Below are 21,491 nucleotides of genomic sequence, written 5' to 3' on the forward strand. Positions count from 1 at the left end.
CCCCTTCTCCCCCTGCCTAGCACACTCACCTTCCCTTTCTTCCTCCCCCTGCCTAGCACACTCACCTTCCCTCTCTTCCTCCCCCTGCCTAGCACACTCACCTTCCCTCTCTTCCTCCCCTGCCTAGCACACTGACCTTCCCTCCCCTCCTCCCCCTGCCTAGCACACTCACCTTCCCTCCCCTCCTCCCCCTGCCTAGCACACTCACCTTCCCTCCCCTCCTCCCCCTGCCTAGCACACTGAACTTCCCTCCCCTCCTTCCCCTGCCTAGCACACTCACCTTCCCTCCCCTCCTCCCCTGCCTAGCACACTGAACTTCCCTCCCCTCCTCCCCCTGCCTAGCACACTCACCTTCCCTCCCCTCCTCCCCCTGCCTAGCACACTGACCTTCCCTCCCCTCCTCCCCCTTCCTAGCACACTCACCTTCCCTCCCCTCCTCCCCCTGCCTAGCACACTGAACTTCCCTCCCCTCCTCCCCCTGCCTAGCACACTCACCTTCCCTCCCCTCCTCCCCTGCCTAGCACACTGAACTTCCCTCCCCTCCTCCCCCTGCCTAGCACACTCACCTTCCCTCCCCTCCTCCCCCTGCCTAGCATATCGATCCTCTCTGCACAGCAGCTCTTGCCTTGCAGGGGTGACTTGTGTGCTCACTCACTCACACCTTCCCTGGACTTTGGGTAGAGACTCTTCCTCGTCTTAGAGGCCCAGCTCCTAACATGGTGTTGGCACACAGCAGGTGTGACCTACGGGCCAATCCGCTGGGGGTCCTCAGTTGCTGGATAGAAAAGAAAAGCTCTGGTCATGAAATATACAGCCTCAGGGGACACTGTGTGTGTGGATAATCAAACAAGGAGCTTGATTGTATGGAAATAATAGTTGTAATATTGAATAAAAGATTTCAGAATAAAAATAGTAAATAGTAAACCGTAAATGAGTTGGTGTGTGTAAACATCATGTAAACAGCACACAAGATATTAAAAGATGTGCCATCCTTGTAAGGGCTCAGTGAGCATCAACTCCTATCAACTATCATACCATATCAAGGCTTATAGCTTGGTGCTACACCCTAGACCACATGGGTATGAACAAAGGGATCCTTCCACATGAACCCAGCATTTTTGCTGTGGGCAGGGCACTCGCAGGTCCACACCTAGACCGGCAAAGATGTGAGTAGCTCCCAGACCAGAGGGAGGACTGGACTAGCCAGGGCCCCGGGAATTCAGACTGGGCCCCACACCACCGAGATGTTCTCCTTTCTTCCCTGTGCTTCTCATCTCTGTGGCTGTTTTTGGCACAACCTCTTTCCTGTCCCTGCAGGCAGCCCCTTCCCAAATGGCAGAGAACATTCCTACCAGAAACACCTGACAGCAGCCCCACCAGAAAGAACTTTGCTGTCTGTCCCTCTGATTAACACCGTGAGCATTCTGAGCATCTCCTCACAGTTCACGCGCCCACCTCCTGGACAATCACTGTGGCTTGCAGGGAGGACTGCCATGTGGGCCAGGCCTGAGTCACAGGCAAAACACCCAGTCCCCTGCAGGGGGGGAATAACCACATGCCTGCAGACAGCTGAGCTTAGAGGAGACCAGACTGCAGGTAGAAGGCCTGGATCTAGCGCTCTGTTCTGCCTGTCACCTGTGGACTCCACTGGCTTCCTCTTGCCCACCCAGCCCGTCCTCTGTAAAACGGTGCTGTTGCGATCCCAACCTACAGCAGCATTTGGAAGACTGAAGGAGGCTACCGAGTAGCAGGGATCAACACTGCTGTGGACATGGAACAAAACCTCGGAGGTGAGGCTGGAGGGCAGGTGGTCTAACAGCGACCAAGCGTTGCCTCACCCGGACACTGTCCTCCCTGCCTCTTTCCCGAGCTACAGAAAACTGTAGAGTACATGAGCTCCCTAGACCCTAAATGACAGCAGAATAAAGAAAACAGCCAAGGGCTAAAAAGTGATTTGTACTGTATCAAAACAATCCACACAAGTATGAGCAAGATTTTTTTTTTTTAAATATGCCGGCTACTATACAATCTTACTTCAGCCAAATAGAAATATATCTTGAGAGTGACATAAAAGACACACACGCAAACATACATGTAATATTTCCTCCAACAAGGGAGTAAATTCTCCAAAAGTGCTTTGATATATAAAACTACTGTTTAACAACATGAATTCAGTAAAACAAAAGAGTTAAAGGATGGAATGTTTAAAAAAGTAAATAAGATTAAAAGAAATATTGTAGCCCAAAGAAACAAATAGGGTAGACTATCCCAACCAGTGTCAGACATTGATATTCTTGGCCTTCAGGAAGGCTGAAAAAGGCCTCTAATAGTCAAGATCCTTAGATAAGTTGTCTTCTGACAGCAAAAAACATCAGACATTTACATCAATAAGCTACAAAAATATTATCATTTTCTATGTCTACCATGACATGAAAAAGTTTAGTGAAAAGCATGGAATCAGAGAGACAAAAGTATTAAAGAACTAATTAATAAATTTGAAAAATAAACATACAAAATAGACATGGCTAAAAGGGAATTACTGGCATAGATGAAAGGTTTAATATAATCATAGTAAATGCAGGTGATAAAAATCTAAAGAGGTCAGAGCAAAGATAGCCTATGGTGAAGACAAAAAAGATGATCTAACGTATGCGTAATTGGTGTCCTAGTGGTAGATAACCAAACAGAAAATAAATAGTAAATGAAGAAGAAATACAAGAAAATTTATCTGAAATAAAGAATAAACTGAATCTTTAGACCAAAAGAACACATCAAATTCTAGGGCTCAATGCCAAGACAGACACTAATTAAATTAAATTACTATATTACTTTAAAAAATTAACTTTTTTGAGGCCACAGTGAACTATGATTGCACCACTGTACTCCAGCTTGGGTGACAGAATGAGACTCTGAAAAAAAAAAAGAAAAAAAAAAGACAAGGAGGGATGGATGAGAGAAAGAGAGAGAGAGGGAGAAAGGAAGGAAGGAAGGAAGGAATTACCTGTAACTGAAACCATCCCTATAAAATCAACTGAAACCAAGGGGTTAAAACTTTGCTTGAGGTCTAAGCTTTATAAGGTGTAGCTATAGTTAAGAATTAACCAGCTTTTGCCCATAGCCTGCTTGCCTATTAAACTTACTGCTTAAAAGTTTGGTCATGAGATTTATAACTTCCCTTAATCACTTCTTTGGAAAACACCTCTATTGTAAAACCTAAGGCTGCCTCTTAAGATGTTTTCCACACCCTGTGTTCCTGTGGCCCCCACAGACAAATTGCCTCAGTGCAAGAAGGCGGTTGCTACAGTCCTGTGATCTCACCCCCACCCAATCAGTCGGCAATGCCAATGCCCTGAGCCCCTGCTGCCAAATTCCCCTTCAAAGCCCTGGCCTAGAGCTTCTTGGGAGATGGATTTGAGACCTTCCTGCCATCTCCAGCTGGGCTGCCTGCCTAGCAAGGCCCCCTTGCTGCACCCGGCTGTCTCAGTACCTTGGCCTCTCCCAGGCAGTGGGCAAAAAGAAGGTTGGTCAATAAGGTAACTGCCCCCGCCTCTGCAGAGGGTGTACAGTCCCCTGCTCGCCTGGCTGCCCGTCAGAACACCCGCCTCCTGAGCCCTCTGGACTGGGGACCTGTCCTCTCAGTGCCCTACAGACCCGGAGTGCCCAGTGCTCGTGCCCAATACCGGCTGCCGTGGCCCAGTGCTTCGTTTTTGCTGCTCGTAGTGTTCCATTGCATGGAGGTATCACATTCTGCTTAGGCAGGTACCAGGATCCCCTCCCACACCCCGTCCCCAGCTTTGGCTATTTTGGAAATGAAGCTGTTATAACCATGCAGGTACAAGTCTTTCTGTGGACACATTTTCATTTCTCTTGGGTAAATGTGTAGGAGTGCAAAGTCTGAGTCATATGATATGTGTATGATTAAGTCTTTATAGAACTGCTAAACAGTTTTCCAGCATCGCTGGATCATTTTACATCCCAACACCAGTGTATGAGCAAATCAGTTGCTCTGTCTCCTCACCAACATTTAGTACTGCCAGTCTTTTGAATGTTAGCCACTGTAATGTATGTATAGTGTATCTCACTTCTATTTTTCTTAAGTTGCATTTCCCTGATGATTAATGTTCTGGAAAATGTATTATACTACATGTCTGCTTAAATTATTGAATTTCAAAGATAAGGAAAAATTCTTTGGTCTGCTGGGAAAAAAAATCAAAATCAAAAAAAAAATCAAGGTTTGTAAGCTGGGTTAGTATTTTACTTCTCAAAAAAATACAGTGAAAGGAAACTATGAAGCAACACTGCAAAGTGCTGAAGAAAATGCAGTGTAACCAAAGATACTTATTTCAAGCCAAGGTGTCATGTGGGTATAAAGTAACAGGAAAAACGCACATCCACTAAAGAGTTAGAAAATGCAACACATTTGGCCCTTTCTTAATGAAATACAGTCAATTAATAAAGTCTTTTTTTTTTCTTTTAGAAAAAGCCCTGGAAAATAGGACACATAAATGGAATAGCATCGAGTGAGGAATACACGTAAGTGTGGCACTGATGCTGGAGCACTGTCACTTTGTGGCTGCGGAGTAGGACGGACATTTCTGAACCCTGAAAGTAAACATCTTCACAAAACTTGGGAGGTCGCGGGAGAAGTTGGGAGGAGTGTAAAAGTGCTAAAATCCACATCTTTCAGACCCAGAAGTCAAATTATGCTGTTTAAATTTTAAATTCATAGTTTAAAAGAACATTGTGACTTGCCCTCTTAATTTAAAAAACTCCATTAACCTTTGAGTGAAGAAATACTTCCTTTCCACTTCTTTTTCTCCTGCTACATCTCAAGTCTTTAACGTTAAAGGCAGGTGGTGATATTTAGGGTGGCTTCTTTGTGTGTGTGACTGAGACAGATCTTTATGATCTTGAAGATGACAACGACATTTCTCATTCTCACTACCTACTTTTTAGAATTTCTTTTTAATGGTGGTAAAATACACATAACATAAAATTTACCATCTTAGCCATTTTTAAGCACAGTTTGGTGGCATAGCTACATTCACTCCGTTGTACAGCCATCACCACCATCCATCTCCAGAACTTCTCATAGTGCAAAACTGAAACTGTCCCCATTAACCGCTGACGCTCCATTTCTCCTCCCCCAATCCTGGTAACTGCCAGTCTACTTTCTGCCTCTATGAATTGACTAGTCTAGGTACCTTGTATCAGTGGAATCATTAAGTACTTTTTCATTCATCTATTATTGTTGTTTTCATGTATTATTATTATTGCTTATTTCACTTAGCAAAATGTTCTTAAGGTTCATCCGTGTTGTAGCATGTGTGAGAATCTCTTCCCTTTATAAGGCTGAATAATATTCGATCTTATGCATACATCACATTGTGTTTGTCCTTTCATCATAGCTGAACACTTGAATTGCTTCCACCTTTTGGCTATTGTGAATAATGCTGTTACAAATATGAGTGTTTATATAGCAGATTCTCTTTGAGTCCCTTCTCTCCGTTCTTCTGGTTATATACTCAGAAGTGACATTTCTGGATCATATGATAATTCTATTTTTAAGTTTTTGAGAAGCTGGCATATGGAGTTATTTTAAAATATTCTTCCTTATATTTACTGCTTAAATTTTTTACAATGAATATATATTATGCTCCCAAAAGCAAAATACAAAAGCAAATTTTAAGATAGAAAACAAACAAATAGCACTTTGGAGGACAAGATAAACAAAGATTATAGGTAATCACTGAATCTTGAATGCAGTGAATTCAAAGAAAGAATCATTTAGATCTTATGCTAATGCTTGAACGGGTTATCATCTGGCCTCTGGTTAAGCGTCTCTGATGACGGCACCTCCCTGCTCTCCCGGGTGGGCTGCCCCATCATCAGGCAGCTCTTCTCAATTAGGGGACTCTGGTTCATCTGCACATTCTCACAGGGGTAATACTAATGCAATGCTTTGCACACAATAGATTTTCAATAAAATTTGCCAGGACATTTATATGCAACTTATTTAGAGTATTTAGCAAAATTGAAAATATGCATATGCGGGTAAGTTGAGGCAGGCCCACGAGGAAATTAGCTACTTCTCTCCCCGGAGCCAAGTCCCTTAGATAGGGGCACCACAGAGGATAAGAAAATTGATAGGAAATAGAGAGAATAAAAGAATACACAGAGACTAAGGTATAGTTTATAGTTTTATATAAAAAGATCAGATATAACACAGCAGGGTACTTAGGAGACTGGCATATCCCTGTGAACATCCAGCAATATGGTTAGATTCACACAGGTTTTTATAATTACAGATATCAATTGCCAGTTGTCAGGGTAACACATTTACATATCGGGGAATGCGGTTGCTAGGGGAGACAGGTAGTGGGTTGGGGTCAAAAGTCCTCTCAAAGGGCTTCTAAACTATTTAGGTGAACAAACAGGTACAAAGTCTTTTAGGGACTAACTCCTAATTTCTAAGAGGTAGTTGTCAATTAACAAAGGTGTAACAGAAGAGGTAAAGTGACTCTATATTTCTTTGATTCAGTTATTGAGGACTTAAAAGGCAGACAGACAGGAGAGAGCAGGAAGCCCACCTCCACAAAGCAGGTTGTTTATAACACAGGGCTGTGTCTCTGGGCAAAGGGCGCTGTTGTCTCTGGCTCCCATCCTGGGGGCCTTTTTTGCCCTGCCTTGTCTTTCAGAAAAACAGGGATGTGCACAGTTTTTGAGATACCAGGAAGCCTTCCTGGAAAACATCCCTGCCAGAGCCCTGAGAGCCCTCCCTTGATAGCAGCCAACCATTGAGTTCACACGTTCCTTCAGGGCAAACCCTGAAAACTCCTGTTTCTGTCTTTAATATAGTAATATAGGACGATACAATAAAATAACTTGTAAGGTTTTTCGGCGGCGGCGAAAAGAAAAGACAGACACAAAGAGAGAAAGAGTGGGAGCCAAACCACGTGGCTTTATTATACACTCGTGGACGAGGTTCTGGGGCCCCAAGAGAGGGGGGCCCCGGAAGTCACCGCAGTTTGAAGGAGCTGAGGCCTTTTATACCCTTTGGGCGGGGCTAGGGACTTGTGGCGGGAAGAGCTGGGATTCTCTATTGTGACCTTGGAAGGTCGTTGAGAAATAGGAGGGGCTGGAGGTATTTGTGGAATCCAGGAGCGAATCCAGGTGGAGATCTGGGTGTGGTTCCTCTCAGTGGGGCCTGGCAGTTTGTCCTTGGCAGGTCAGGTCACTAAGCGTTTTCTTTTTCCATCCAGGGGGCCCCTGCCACCAGCCTTACATAACTGTCTTATGAGCTATATCTCATTAATTCCTTAATCATATTTTCCCAACAGTGCATATCCTATGATCTAGAAATTTTACATTATTTCTGTACAGAAACTCTTAGACATGAATAAAGTGAGACATACACAAGGATGTCACTGCAGCATTCTCCACAACAGCAAAACATTGGCAATGACCTAAGCATCCATGGGCTGGTTAAAACTGTCGTATATTCACGTGACAAAATACCATACAGAAGTTAAAAAAGATGAACTATTTTTCTATATCAACATGGAAAAACTCAAAAACTGTTGAATGGAAAAGATATTTCCAGGATGGGACAAATTGCATGAGTCATCACATGTGCAGTACAGACTATTAATGGGCTGAACATATATGTAGCATGTACAGGTTGTTAGAAGATGTGAGATTCTTATTACTGATTGTCTCTGAGGCAAGGGAAATGGAAGTAGAGATGGGGCAAAGTCAGCTTTATTTGTATGTTTTACTTAATTTATGTTTTAAAAAGTGGCACAAATATGATGACAGGTTATAAATCACCAGTTCTGCATGGGAAGTTCTCAGGTCTTTGCTCCAGTATTTTTGTGCCTCTTTAAAAAAAAATTGTCAAACTAAAAATAACAAAAAATTTAAAATTACAGAAATATTTGAAATGGAAATCCACACACTGAGGCTCTGGCACTTCAAGCAACAAGCCACTTCCCTGCTACATGGCTGTTCTTTCAGGACTCAGCCCTGGGCGAGGCCCCTCTTGTAGCTCCTCTTCTCCAAGCTTGGCGTATCCTGTGCCGTCAGCCCTGCCCTGAGTGACGACGCTGCTTGACCTCTCACAGTTTTGGCTGTCCTTTCCTGGACATGCTCATTTATGTCCCTGAACTGGGCGCCCCATGGTGAACCCGGTTCCACAGGTGTGGCAACAACGCTACCTCGCCACAGTCACCGTGTCCCCAGCTCCGTCCCGGCCTGAATCTGTGCGCCCCGGAGATGCCGAGCCCTTTCTCACGTTAGCCGCTTCCTCGTCTGGTTTCTCACGTTATTCTTGCCAACTTACCTTTCAAAAGTAATACTTATTAATTTTTATAACTATAAATATTTTTGTATCTATAACATATCAGAAAATGAGAGCACATTCAGTTTAGAAAACTTTAAGAAATTCAGACAAATACTGAGGAAAATAAAAAGCACCTTTGCAAATCCCATGATCCTAAACATTTTGTGTTCCCTCTACTTTGGCGCCGCTTATGTAATCCAAATCTCAGGAGAGTCACCCAGCCTCTCAACATCCATCCAATTTGGCTCCAAGTCCCATTCGAGACCCCGTGAAACGTCAGATGCCCCCACCCAAAGTCCCTGTGAGTGAGGATGGAGTGGGGTGACGCAGCGCTGTGCCACTCACACCCCTTTGTTGCAGAGCGCTCTGTCCAGCTGCTGGGAAGTCCACGCTCTTCCAAGGTGGCCACATCCAATAGCCATTCATGGGACTGCAGAGGCCAGCCCAGGACCCCTCTGCAGGCCCACCTACGCTGCTGCGCACCTGCCCATGGGGACGGCCAAGACACAGCCTGGGCCCCCAGGTGGCAACAGTAACAGGCTCAGGTCACCCGCAGCTCCCCACCCAGCACAGATGGAGTCCTGGCAGGGCCAGAGCAAACATGTCCCTCCTCCTGCCTCCCACGCTGTGGAGTCTGGGGGGATCCAGGTATCCAGCAAGTGCGACTGGGACGTGCCTGGCAGTTATTGGCACCAAGGTTCTCCAGGAGTGAAAACCTAGCCAACGACACCCGCACCAGCCAGCAGCCAGATCCCATAGATTCGGCTCCCAGTCGTCCCTTCTTCCCAAGTGCGTCCTCCAGGCACCTGGAATATTCATCTCCGTGATTTCCGTCACCAGGTCCCCTTCGACTAATTTCTCTTCCCAATCCCTGTCCTCCCGGAGTGGGCTTTCACATTTTGAAGTATTTATATTGATTGTTTTCTTATTTAATAAAAACATACATAACTGAATCACAACTTTGGTAGCCCACATTCTAGCCCAGAGTAAAGAAAAGGTTTAGTTACGCTTCGGTTACATTTATGTCCAATCAATGCAGTTTCTCTTTAGTGCTTTGAAACACGAAAAGACATCTTTATTACTGACATAAAGGGCCTCTAGTGCGAGCGGGGCCACAGACCGACAAGCTGCCCTCGATTATTCTAGCCCCCATCACAGTAGCAAGCTACTAAATGTGTACATAGAAGCCCTTGTTTATTAAACTCGCTTCACAAAAGGCAATCTAACATGTTTCCTTTTCCTTTGAGACACAGATGTGCTAATTTTCAAATGCTTTTTGCATATGATTCATTCATAGACTATAATTTCCAAAGATGACCTCAATGATATTGCCCGTTCCATGTGCTTTTTCTAAAAAACAACGCGGCCTTGACACTCCCTCTATCAAGTGATCAGTCTCCTGCACTTGAATCTAGCAGACTTTATTGTGGTCTTGACCACCAGAGTGTGGCTGAATCGATGTCATGTGACCACTGAGAATACATGATATAAAAATGCCAAGCATTTCCACTTGGCTTTCTTGGGACGCTAGTCCTGGGAATCCAGCTGCCATGCCGTGAGGAAGCCCAAACCAGCCTGAGGCAGAGATCATTTGCAAGGTGGTCTGACAGTTCGGCTGGGGTTCGGCTGGGCTTCAGCTGATGGCTGGTGTCAACCATTGATTGTTAGTGAAGATGCCTCCAGAACATTCCGGTCCTGAGCCATTGGTCCCCCCTCAGCCATCTCACCTTCCTCGCTGAGGCCCAGATGTCACAGAGTAGAGACAAGCTGACCCTGCTTTGTCTTTTCCAAATTCCCAATCCTGTGCGCCTACGAAGACGGTGTTTTGTGTGGTCAGTAAATGCTGGAGGTTTCTAGGCACCAGCAGTAGCCAGAGCAGGCTCCAGATTCATGTGCCATCTGAGCTAACCCAGTAGCAGTATGATTTATTTACAAGTGTACTCTTTTATTCCACTATTCTGATAAGGAGCAAAAGATATCATTTAAATTTCTGATCTTTCCAATTATATTGTTCAAATAAATCACTGTTTGAAAATAATGACCATATTTGTAACATTAAGGCAAGACGGTAACAAAAGGAGGTAGACCTAAATAAAGATGTAGTAGAGCTAATAAATCTTTGAAGAATGGTTATTCTTCAAAGGTGTCCCCTTGAAAACCTGTGGCTTCATCCCATCGAAACATTTTGGAGACTGGGTTGAGACCATTGGTTCACAGGAGCCAAAGCCTCATGTGTGAGTAGAAGGCCCAGAGAGAGTCAGGGCCTCTTGAAAGGGGGCTGCGGCAGTCAGCTTTCTGCTACATAAGAAACAGCCATTTATTCACCCTAGTTCTGTGGGTCAGCAATTTGGGCTGAACTCAGCTGGGCAGTTCTTTTGGCCTTGGCTACCCCTCCAAGGCCTAGGTCAGCCAGGTGACTCTTTTTCTAGAGTTGCTGGCAGCTGGTCGGGACATAGATTACAGGATTAGATAGGATCTGACCCTGCAATTTCACAACGGGCCAGTCGTGTGACCCCATGCGAAGGCCTGCTCCTCTTCACCAGTCTCAGCCTGCTGGGCAGCCAGGGCGGTAGGACTGTGTCTCCCGCACCGTCCACACCCTGGCTCGGGCTCGCTCACGTGTTGTCTGGCGTCGTTCTTGGAGAGAGGTAACACACACATGGCGTCTCGAGGCCTGGGCCCCAAGCTGACACAGCACCATGTCCTCTGCTAAGCACTGGCCGAAGCAAGCTGCAAGGGCAGCCCAGATTCCAGGGTGGGGAAGCAGACCCTATCCTGCAAAGTCACCCTGCAAGGGCATGGGTGGGTGGGGTGGGTGGAAGGAGAACTGGAGCTATTTTGGCAACCCACCAAGGGACCCAAAACTAGTTCTAGGGAACACCCAGGCTTAGGAAACAGGCAGAAGACTAGCAGCTAAAAGAGACTAAGGATTTAGGAGAGAAATAAGAGAACCCGGGATGGTAGCATTGTGGAGCAGGGGAGAGGAGTTCAGGAAGGACTGCCAGCAGAGTCAAATGTCTAAGAGAATATGAAAAAGGCCTGAAAGATATTTCCCAAATTTGGCAAGTAGCATGCCTTTGATAGACAAGGCAAGAGCAATTGCAGAGGCAGAAGCCCGATTGCAGTGGGTTGATTGGCGGTCCACAGGTAAGGACATCTCTAGTTTAAACACACACACAGAAGCATAGCAATAATAAAGAAATGCAGAGCTAATAGTAATGGGGATGATTAAAGATTATATTTAAACTTCCATTTTAATGCTGGAAGTTGTCATCTGAGTAAGTATGTGCCAGTGTCCCCGGAAACGGCCGTACTGGTGTCAGCCACTGTTTTAAATTTTTATCCAAGTTCCTTTGGATCCAGCCTGTGTCTCTCCTTCATTGGAGCCATGCTGTCAGTGCACGGTGGTGTGACTGTGGTGGCTACTTCCCCAATAGTAAGAGGATGACCTTCTGTTATTCAGACCGTCTTCAGCAATGTTCCTGCAAGCTGAGTCCGTTGGAGACCATAAAAGGACAAGAATTTGTCCTGGTCTCACCTCTACTGCTTGACAACAGGAGAAAGTGTCCATCAATTTTAAGTTAGCTTTTCAATCACGTTTTACTTACATAAGCAATGCAAGTGCATTTTAAAGTAATTCCAAGACATTAAAACATACTAGATACTACTAAGGATGTCCTTGAACACACGTGCCTTCCCAGTGTCTTCCTCCGCTTCCCCATGGGCACCTCATATCGAGTCAATGCGGTTTCTCCAGAGCGAGCTTGTGCACTTACACGCACGTGCTCTCGTGGAAAACACAGTCCTGGGTTGCTTAATAGCTGGGATACATTCCGAGAAGTGAGTCGTCAGGCGCTGTGTCACGCGGACACGCGAGAGTGCACTTACACAGACCTGCGTGGCACAGCCTCTACACTCCCAGGCTACAAACCTCACGGCACGTGAGGTTTTTATTGTTTTGCTTTTTTATGTTTAACTGAAAAAATATTTATTGAGCACCTACTTCATGCCAGGCACTGTGCCAGGCCCCTCACTGGTGCTGTTCTCACAGCACAGTCATCTGCCCAGAAATTAAAACCAAGAAAAGGGACGTCATCGCAACCATTTGAACTGGCAAGTACAGCGGAGGCAGCGGTCACCGTGCCAGAAACTCATGTGCGGCAGCGTCTGCTCTTTCCCTGGCTGAGACTCGACCACAGGGTTGTTTTAAAGCATCTCAGCGCTCACCGAGGGGGACGTTGCTCCCTCCAGCCTCAGGGACTGGCCTCGGTGGCCGTTCGGAGACTGAACGCCATGTGACAAAAGGAGCCCCGTGGCCTGGTGTGAAGAATATCGATATTTGGATTAGAAAATACTTTTTTTTTTCAGTTCCTGTGGTTGCAACAGCCCTTAGGAAAGATAGAAACAGCCCTGCGCTGACTGCGTAAGTGGTTAGGGTAGACCTAGTTCTGGACTCCTGAGTCAGAACCTTGCGGCGTCCACAGCCTCACGAGGCCGAGAAGCGAGAGGAGCCGTCTGCGCCGGACAGGAGGAGCCGGCGGCCACGAAGCGACAGGACAGGGACGTCCCGGCCGGCGCTAGTTGTCGCTGCCCTCTTGGGGAGGCCGCGGCGAAGGTGCAGGTCGTGGGTCTTGCCGTCCGTCCACACCTCCAGGAAGCTCTTGAGCTCCACCTTCAGGTGGCGCGGCCCGTACTTACTCTCTTACAGCACGTGACTGCGCCTAAAAACTGCGGGCGACGGTCGCACAACGGGAAGTGTTTGTGTGTCTAAATGGAGTGAGTGGAATGAAAGACTCAAACGGCGCACCTGTGTGGGCACTGCCCTGAGCGGGGCTGCGGGCGCGGCCGCTGCGCTGGGGGCGGCAGGGAGTGGGGGCCTCCAGGACCTTCCGTCCGCGCTGGAGACTTGCCGCCCTGTGCGCTCAGGTCATGCTACATTTATAAACAGTGTTTTTCTCTCTTTTATGATAAATTAATCTTAGCTTATTGTAACTTTTTTGTTTCGTAAACTTTTTAATTTTTCAAAATGTTTTGATGCTTTCGTAATAACATTTAGCTTAAAACACACATGTACAGATGGACAAAAGCTTTATAACCTTATTTTATAAGCTTTTTCTATTTTCTCTCTCTCTTTTTTTTTTTTTTACTTTTTAAACTCTTTTGTTAAAAACTAAAACACAAAGGCACATGCTAGCCTAGGCCCACACACAGTCGGGATTTGTCACTGCCCCTGTCTCCCCTGTGTCTCGTCCCACTGGAAGGTCTTTATAATCTCAGTAGCTGTCCCCCACTCAAAGGGCTGGGGGTCCAACTTCCCACTCCTTGTGATGGACTCGGCATCTCTGCTTCTTGTTCTCCTTTCTGCTTTGGGGCCATTTCTGGATGGCTAAGAAGAAATATCCAACTTCATTATATTTCCCTAACCCATGACATCTTTTACATATTTTTCACTGGGTGTTTTAAGGTTTATTTTTTAGTATAGTTTGTGCTATTATGAGGGGTCTTCAAAAAGTTCATGGAAAATGTGTATTATGAGAAACTATGCATGGAGTTCAAAATTTTTTTTACACCAAAATAAACACTCATTAACTGGATATAACATGTCTAAACAGGATCTAGTTTGAAGCACTAAGAAGGATGAGACATCATTTGAAAAGAGCCCCTAACAGAGCAACATGAATTCTGCTAAAAGTGAAACAAGTATCAAATTTACAGTGAAGCCTGGGTGAAGGATAGTGAAATCACTGATGCTTTATGAAAAGTTTGTGGGGACAAAGCCCCAAAGAAGTCAGCAGTTTACAAATGGATAGCTCATTTCAAGAAGAAACGATGATGGTGATACTAAAGCGCACAGCGGCAGACCTTCCATCCACATCAATCTTTGAGGAGAAACGTCATCGCGTTCCTGCCGCACTGAAGAGTACAGTGACCAGCAGAAACAATACCCAACCCCGTAGGCAGCTCAGTCGGTTCCGCTCACACAATTCTGGCTGAAAAATTAAAGCTAAACTTTCCACTTGATGGGAGACAAGACAGAGCTTTTGGCGGAAATTTTAAACAAGTGGGATCGAGATCCCGAAGCATTTCGTTGACGATCTGCAGCACGAGACGAAACGCGGCTTCACCAGCAGATGTTGAAGGCAGAGCACGGTCAAAGCTGCGACCCAGAGGCTTTGTGTCCAGGCCCAGCAAAAGCAGGCCGTTCAAGAGCAAAGGTCATGGCAACAGTTTTTTGGGATGCTCAAGGCATTTTGCTTGTTTGACTTTCTGGAGGCCCAAGAGCGGTGACATCTGCTTGTCACGAGAGTGTTTTGAGACAGCCGAAGCGTTGGCAGAAAGACACCAGGGAAACTCACCGGAGAGCCCCTGTCCACCACGACAATGCCCCTGCTCACCCCTCTCACCAAACAAGGGCGATTTTGCAAGACTCGTGATGGGAAATCATCAGGCCTCGGCCGTCCAGTCCAGATTTGGTTCCTTCGGACTTCTTTTTGTTTCCTAGTCTTAAAAAATCTTTAAAGGGCACCCATTTTCCTTCCATTAAAAATGTAACAACAACTGCACTCACGGGTTGAATTCCAGCACCCTCGTTCTTTAGCAATGGGCTAAATGGCTGATGTCACACTTAACAAAGTGTCTTGAGCTTGATGAAACTTCCGTTGAGAAATGAAGTTTACATTTTATATTTTTATCTTCTAATTCCACTTTTTCCATGAATTTTTTTAAGTCCCTTCAGGAAGAATATTTTAAAATTACATCTTATGGTTGGTTATTACTTACATATGGGAAAGCTATTTATTTGATTCTATTAGTCTAATATTCACTGTCTTGCTAAACTTGATGCTAAGTATTAATACTAAACTGCGTGTGTGGATTCGAGAGTGATAATGTTCTGGAAATTGTCATTACATAATGTGTAATGTAACAGTGTTATTTTCCTGATTTTGACAGATATTTCGTAGCTGTGTAGGAAAAAGCCCTTGTTTGTGAAGAATACATACTGACACAATAGAATCACGGAGCATGGTGACCTCAACTTACTCTCAAATGGTTCAGAAGGGAAAACATTTCACTGTAGTGTTAGTGGCCATTTTTATGTGAGTTTGAGAATTTTTTTTAAAAGTTTATTAAAAATAGTGGTGATGCCTGCAGCTAAGAATGTGAAGTCTTAAAGATAGTTAGGAAAGAGGGAGTTTAGCCGAGGCCTTCTGGACATGTGGACTGTAAGGGTGACCAACCGGAAGAGACTGTCTCCTGGCAGGGGCATTTGCTGACCAGCCTCCTGGTGACCCCAGGTAGCAAAGGCTTAGATGGGCTCATGAGGCCTCCTCCCGAAGTCCAGGGCTCAGTCCCAGCAGGCGTTCAGCTCCTCTTGTCTCCTTTTCCACTAGACTTTTCCGGAAGTTTGAATCCCAGAATCAGCTGCCAAGTAAGATTACCATGTGCTGGTCTCCATGGAACTTTTTAAAGAACAATTTGGAAGTACCCTTCAGGGGCCAGGCCCGGTGATTCACTTTTTGAGCTCCTTCCCAATTCTGTGCCCCTGGATTTGAAAGTCAGGCTTGAGCAGAGAGTGCCCTGGGGCAGGAACTCCAGAGAGCCACTCCCTGCCTGTGCCTGCTGAGCCGGGAGCAGGGAAGACACCTTCACAGTTAAACCAACTCAGATTTCCAGGCCGGTGATTGAAGAAGAATCTTTAAACAGTAACAACTATTGCTTTCTCAAGGCAGTTTCTGGAAATGTGTCTACTTAGTTCATGTAATATTTTAGGATTTTGTTTCAAAATATTCTAATAAGAAATATAGAACATTAACATCATTAATTAGTGTAGTCGCATATTCAGAATTTTATGTCTTTAATACATGTGGAGAAACTAAATACATAAATGGACAATGGCCAGACCATATATAAAAATAGAACTTTGACCCACAATCTGCAGTGACATGCTGAAGACACCAACGCCTGTACAATAATAGCCCAGGAAGCCAGACTGTGGTAAGTCAGGCCTGCAGGAAGGCAGGAAGGCAGTTATTGTCTCTAGTGACAATAACTTCTGTCACTATTGGCCCATGATGGCCAAGACTCGATTAATAACTGACAGCTTCCCTAACTTTTGTCCCTACTTTCAACTCAAGACCAACCAGGGACAGCCAAGCATACACTCTAGCCACGGAGTGTCACGCAGGCTGCCCCACGACCCCGGAGCTGCCTGCAGCAGCCTGGGACCAGCAGTGTCCCTCAGGGCACGACTTGTTGTCTCTGTAAAGCTGTCCCTCTGCCCTGCCTATCTTTGAGTCTCTGCCAACCCCGGCGGTGGTGGCTGACTCCCTTGCCATGGCAAGCTTGGAATAAAGAGGCTCTGCTTTTCTCAGGTGGGTGGTCTCTGTTACTTCCACAGTATTTTAGAATATTTTGACACATTATCCCACTTGATCCTTACACAACCCTGAAAAAAGGGGACAGCAGACATCACTTTGTGTTTTTAAAGGCCTGAAACTTGAAATGTCTCACCTGAAGTTGCTGTTCAAGAGAAAAGTTATTCTCGAAGACGGTAAGCAGACTCTATTCAAGGGGCCACCGCCATGGGAGCAGGCACCACTGCACTGGGGCAGAGAGGCTGGCTCGACCCAGGCACAGCGGGAGCAGGCGGGGTGTGCAGCCAAGGAAGGGGGGCAGTGGAGGGAGATCACTAAGAGGGGACATTGGCGGAGGAGATTCTGCTAAACCACCCGCCAGGAGCCTCGCTGAGGCAGAGCCGGTGCTCAGACATCACCCAGGGGCGGGTGGAGGAGGAGGAGCCCGTCACTTGTTGAGGATGATTGATACAGGGATTCTAACTAACCCCACGTAGCAGGATTCTTGTGAAACTGGACAATGCAGAGATGAATACCAAAGTCCGAAGGGCGAGGCCTAACTGGATGAGAGTTCAGAACGGCCGGAGGGGAGTTGGTCACTATTCAGCGGCTGTCAGGCCAGCATCAGGTCATCTGATTGTTCATCCCAGGTTCTTTCCAAGGCATTCCTAAAGTACATCATTGCTTATTATCGTAACACTGTACCCTGAGGTGACACTGGCAATCAAGATTCCTAAAGATAAGCCAACGAGTATTTTTTAAGTTTTTATTGAATTTTGTACAGAGTCTCTAACTCCGCCAAAAATTCCTTCCTGACACCATGCCGGCAGAATAGCTGGTTTCCTCCCTCTCTCCGAGCAACAGGAAGATAACAGTTATGAGAACAGACATGCAGATGGGTCTTCCTGAGTGAGACCCCTGTCTCAGGGGCCCTGGCACAACCCCGCTCCCATGGTCCCGCCGTTCGCCAAGCCCTGAGGTTCACCAAGACGCCTCCGCAGTGCAGCGGCGCAGACCTTCCACATGGCCACCGGTCCGCGCCTATTCGTAAATGCTTTGCAGTATCCCTTTATAACTGTACTTTGAATTCTCTTAAAACCAATTGTTTCACATCCTACTGATTCCCTCATTAACTAATGAGTTAAATAAAATCTTTGACATGGATTCATTTTACGTGAGTCATGGCCCAACCATAAGCCAAGCCCTCCCCTCCCCCACCCCGAGGAAGCTCTCCTGACAATTCAGCGTGTTGAACTCGCTGAATACACACCCTGTGCCAGCCACCATACCAGGGACACCCAAATGTATAAACTTTCCTTCCTGCTAATAATTGTCTCATGGGTAAAAATATAAATAATAATTAACAGCAAGTTAAATCAAGTCCACCTAGCCTGCCAAGTCTGAGAACACCTAGGGCTTTATTGGGTTGGCAGGGCTATATACCCCTAAATTGTAGGTAATATGTACTGCAAATGTGCATTTTTTTTGTTTTGTTGAGAAGTTTCATTATTTTTGTTAAAGAACAATTTTTTTAAAAAAAAGTAAAATCATGACTCTTGTATAAAGGTAAAATGAATACATATCAAAGATTCTATTTAACTCATTCGTTAATGAGGTTATCAGTAGGGTATTAAACAATTGATTTTAAGAAGAATTAAAAGAACAGTTACAGACATAAAGAAACACTAAAAAGCATTTACAAATAGATGCAAAATTGGCCAATACCTACAGGGCAATAATCAGTTGCATTGCACCAAACATAATCTGCATTTTGGTGGATAGGAATTGTCTTCATTGCTATCAGTTATCTATAAATTATAGAGTTGTAAAATAGCTCAAGGTCAATAAAAGGTTGAGGTAATTTGGATGGGTAAACTAGACAAGACTCCCACTAATCTTGTTCTCTTGTTCTTCTCATCTCAGAATCTTTCCCTACGGTCTCCTTTGTGATTATAGTAATCACAAAGGATTAAAAAATCACTTTTTTTGGCTTCTTTTGCTTTTTTTTTTTTGTGGAGACAGAGTCTCACTCTGTCACCCCAGATAGAGTGCAGTGGTGTCATCGTAGCTCACTACAATCTCAAACTCCTGGACTCAAGCAATCCTCCTGCCTTAGCCTCCCAAGTAGCTGGGACTACAGGTGCACCATGATGCCTGGCTAATGTTTCTATTTTTAGTAGAGACTGGGTCTCACTCTTGTTCAGGCTGGTCTTGAACTCCTGGCCTCAAGCAACTGTCCCGCCTCTGCCTCTCAAAGTGCTAGGATTATAGGCACGAACAACCATGCCCAGCTTCAGAGGTTATTCTTGATTACAAAATAAGGCTGGTCTCCTGGTTTGGCCTGGTGGCCAGGCTGGGTTTGGCCTGATTATTTATATAGGTGAGCAAGAGTGTTAATTTACCATTTAAGCTTTATTAAATTGGAATCAATAATTAATAACCTTTCACAGAAGAAAGCACCAGCCCAGATGGTTTCACTGGTGAATTCTATAAAATGTTTCATGAAGAAGTGAATCCATTTCTGCAAATCCCTTCCAGAAAACAAAAGCAGAGGGAAGGAACATGTCTTAACCAGTATTACCAGCATCACTCTCTTACCAAATACCAGATAAAGATATTATAAGAAAAGAAAAGACAACTACAGACCAATATTTTCTGTGAACATACATGCAAAAAATACTCAACAAAAAACTAGCAAATCTAACCCAACAATGCATAGAAAGAACTACATGCCATGACCCAGTGGGCTTCACTGCAGGTGTGCAAGGCTGCTCCAACAGCCACAAATCACCGACGGCGTCGGCCACATCTGCGGGGTGAGAACAAAAACAATACGATTATACCGATTAACGCAGAGAAACTTCCATTGGTAAGTCTGTTGTGCATCCCCAACTGAAAACCATTGGTTTAGAAGATTTTAAATAATGACAGATGTGATTGCTAACAGTTTACTGCTATTACCTAATAGAACTGGGAGGAAACTGGCCAGACTATTTCTCAGGAGTTTGGGTCTGTGTTCCACCGAGACTGAAGCATACTGTGGACAGCAAGGGGCTTCCATCCACCACACACACAATTTCTGAAATATTTATATGAATTGTATTTTATCAACACAAGTTTCACCTGGGTAAGGCCGAACACCACTTCTGATTTGACAACCCTTCCCACGAAAGTTTATTGTGTAACAGTATCAACCTGAATTATTAATGCTACTTCTAGCATTCATCTTTTTATAAAGTGGGAAAGCAATTTTCTGTGATTTTTCAGGGACTCTCTGGGAAATCTCGGCAGTTTTTAGGTATAAAAGATATTCTGAAAGTTGCCTCTTTATTTGGGTCTTTTTGTGTGTGTATCTTTGTTTTTTGTTTGTGTGTGTGTGTTTTTCTATAAAATGTCCCACTTCTTCCATAACTTACAGACATGAATCATACTGAGGGGTGGAGGGAGGTGAACGGGGTGCACCTTTCCTCCCCCCAGGGCGGCCCAGGCCCCTGGCAGTGGAGCTCCAGGTTCCAGGGTGGCCTCCTTGCTGCCCCAATCCCCAGGAGGGCGGGAAAGGAGTGCATGAGATAACTTGGTTAGCATTTAATCAAAGGTGCAATAAAACATTTAAAAATAAATATAGAAAATAATGTGATATTCTGAAAAGGCAGTACATTTATGAGAAAACCTTTTACCCCTTAAATAATTAGGAGCATAAAGTCGAGATCCAGTACTGACTGTCTCAGTGCACTTGCTTGCTGAGGAATACCTGTGGCGGACAATCTATACAGAAAGGGGTTTACTGGACTCTGCTGCACGCGAAGCCTGGTGCTGGCGTCTGCTAACACCTGCTGCTTCCGCACTGCCACAGCAAAGCAGAACAGACACATGGGGCCAGGAGAACACGCACCACACTGCACTGTGCCGCGAGTGTCTCCGCGCTGTACTGTGCGGCACGTGTGTGCGCGCTGTACTGTGAGAGGCGTGTGTGCGCTATATTGTGCTGTCCGTGTGTGCGTGCTATACTGTGAGAGGCGTGTGCGCGTTGTATTGTGCTGTCCGTGTGTGTGCACTGTACTGTGTGGCGCATGTGTGTGCACTGTATTAAGCGGTGTTTTTGTGCACACTGTACTGTGAGAGGCGTGTGCGTGCACTGTATTGTGCTGTCCGTGTGTGCGCAGTGTACTGTGAGAGGCGTGTGTGCACATAGTACTGTGAGGTGTTTTTGTGCGCACTATACTATGCGGCACATGTGTGCATGCAGTACTGTGCGGTGTTTTTGTGTGCACTATACTGTGCCGCGAGTATGTGTGCGCTGTACTGTGCGACGCATGTGTGCGCGCTATACTGTGCACACTGTACGGTGTGGTGTTTTTGTGCACACTGTACTGTGCGGTATTTATGTGTGCACCATACTGTGCATCCCGTGTGTGCCTACTGTATTGTGCGGCACATGTTTGTGCTGTGTACTATGCGGCGCGTGAGTTCACACTGTATTGTGTGGAGTTTTTCTACGAATTATACTGTGCGGTGTTTTTGTACGCACTGTTCTGTGTGGTGTTTTGTTCGCACTGTATTGTGTGGTGTTTTTGTGTGCACGGTGCTTTGTGCCGCGTGTGTGCGCACTGTACTGTGCACTGCATGTGTGCTCACCCTACTGTGCGCTGTTTTTGTGTGTACTGTAGTGTGCGGTGCTTTCATGCGCACTGCACTGTGCGGTGTTTTTGTGCGCACTGCACTGTGCGGTGTTTTTGTCCACACTGTACTGTATGGTGATTTTGTGTGCACTATACAGTGCACCACGTGTGTGTGCC

At 45.5% G+C, this 21,491-nt stretch overlaps 1 long non-coding RNA gene across 1 annotated transcript; it reads left to right on the forward strand.

Moving 5' to 3' along the window:
* The first annotated feature begins 3,627 nt into the window (after positions 1 to 3,627).
* LOC105864268 (uncharacterized) lies at positions 3,628 to 8,486 on the forward strand. Its single transcript, XR_001150926.2, has 3 exons — positions 3,628 to 3,832; positions 4,478 to 4,533; positions 7,932 to 8,486. It is a non-coding gene; the product is annotated as an uncharacterized LOC105864268 (long non-coding RNA).
* The last annotated feature ends 13,005 nt before the right edge of the window (positions 8,487 to 21,491 follow it).

Source organism: Microcebus murinus, chromosome 13 (genome assembly GCF_040939455.1).
Source record: "Microcebus murinus isolate Inina chromosome 13, M.murinus_Inina_mat1.0, whole genome shotgun sequence".
In the NCBI taxonomy this organism is placed as follows: Eukaryota; Metazoa; Chordata; class Mammalia; order Primates; family Cheirogaleidae; genus Microcebus; species Microcebus murinus.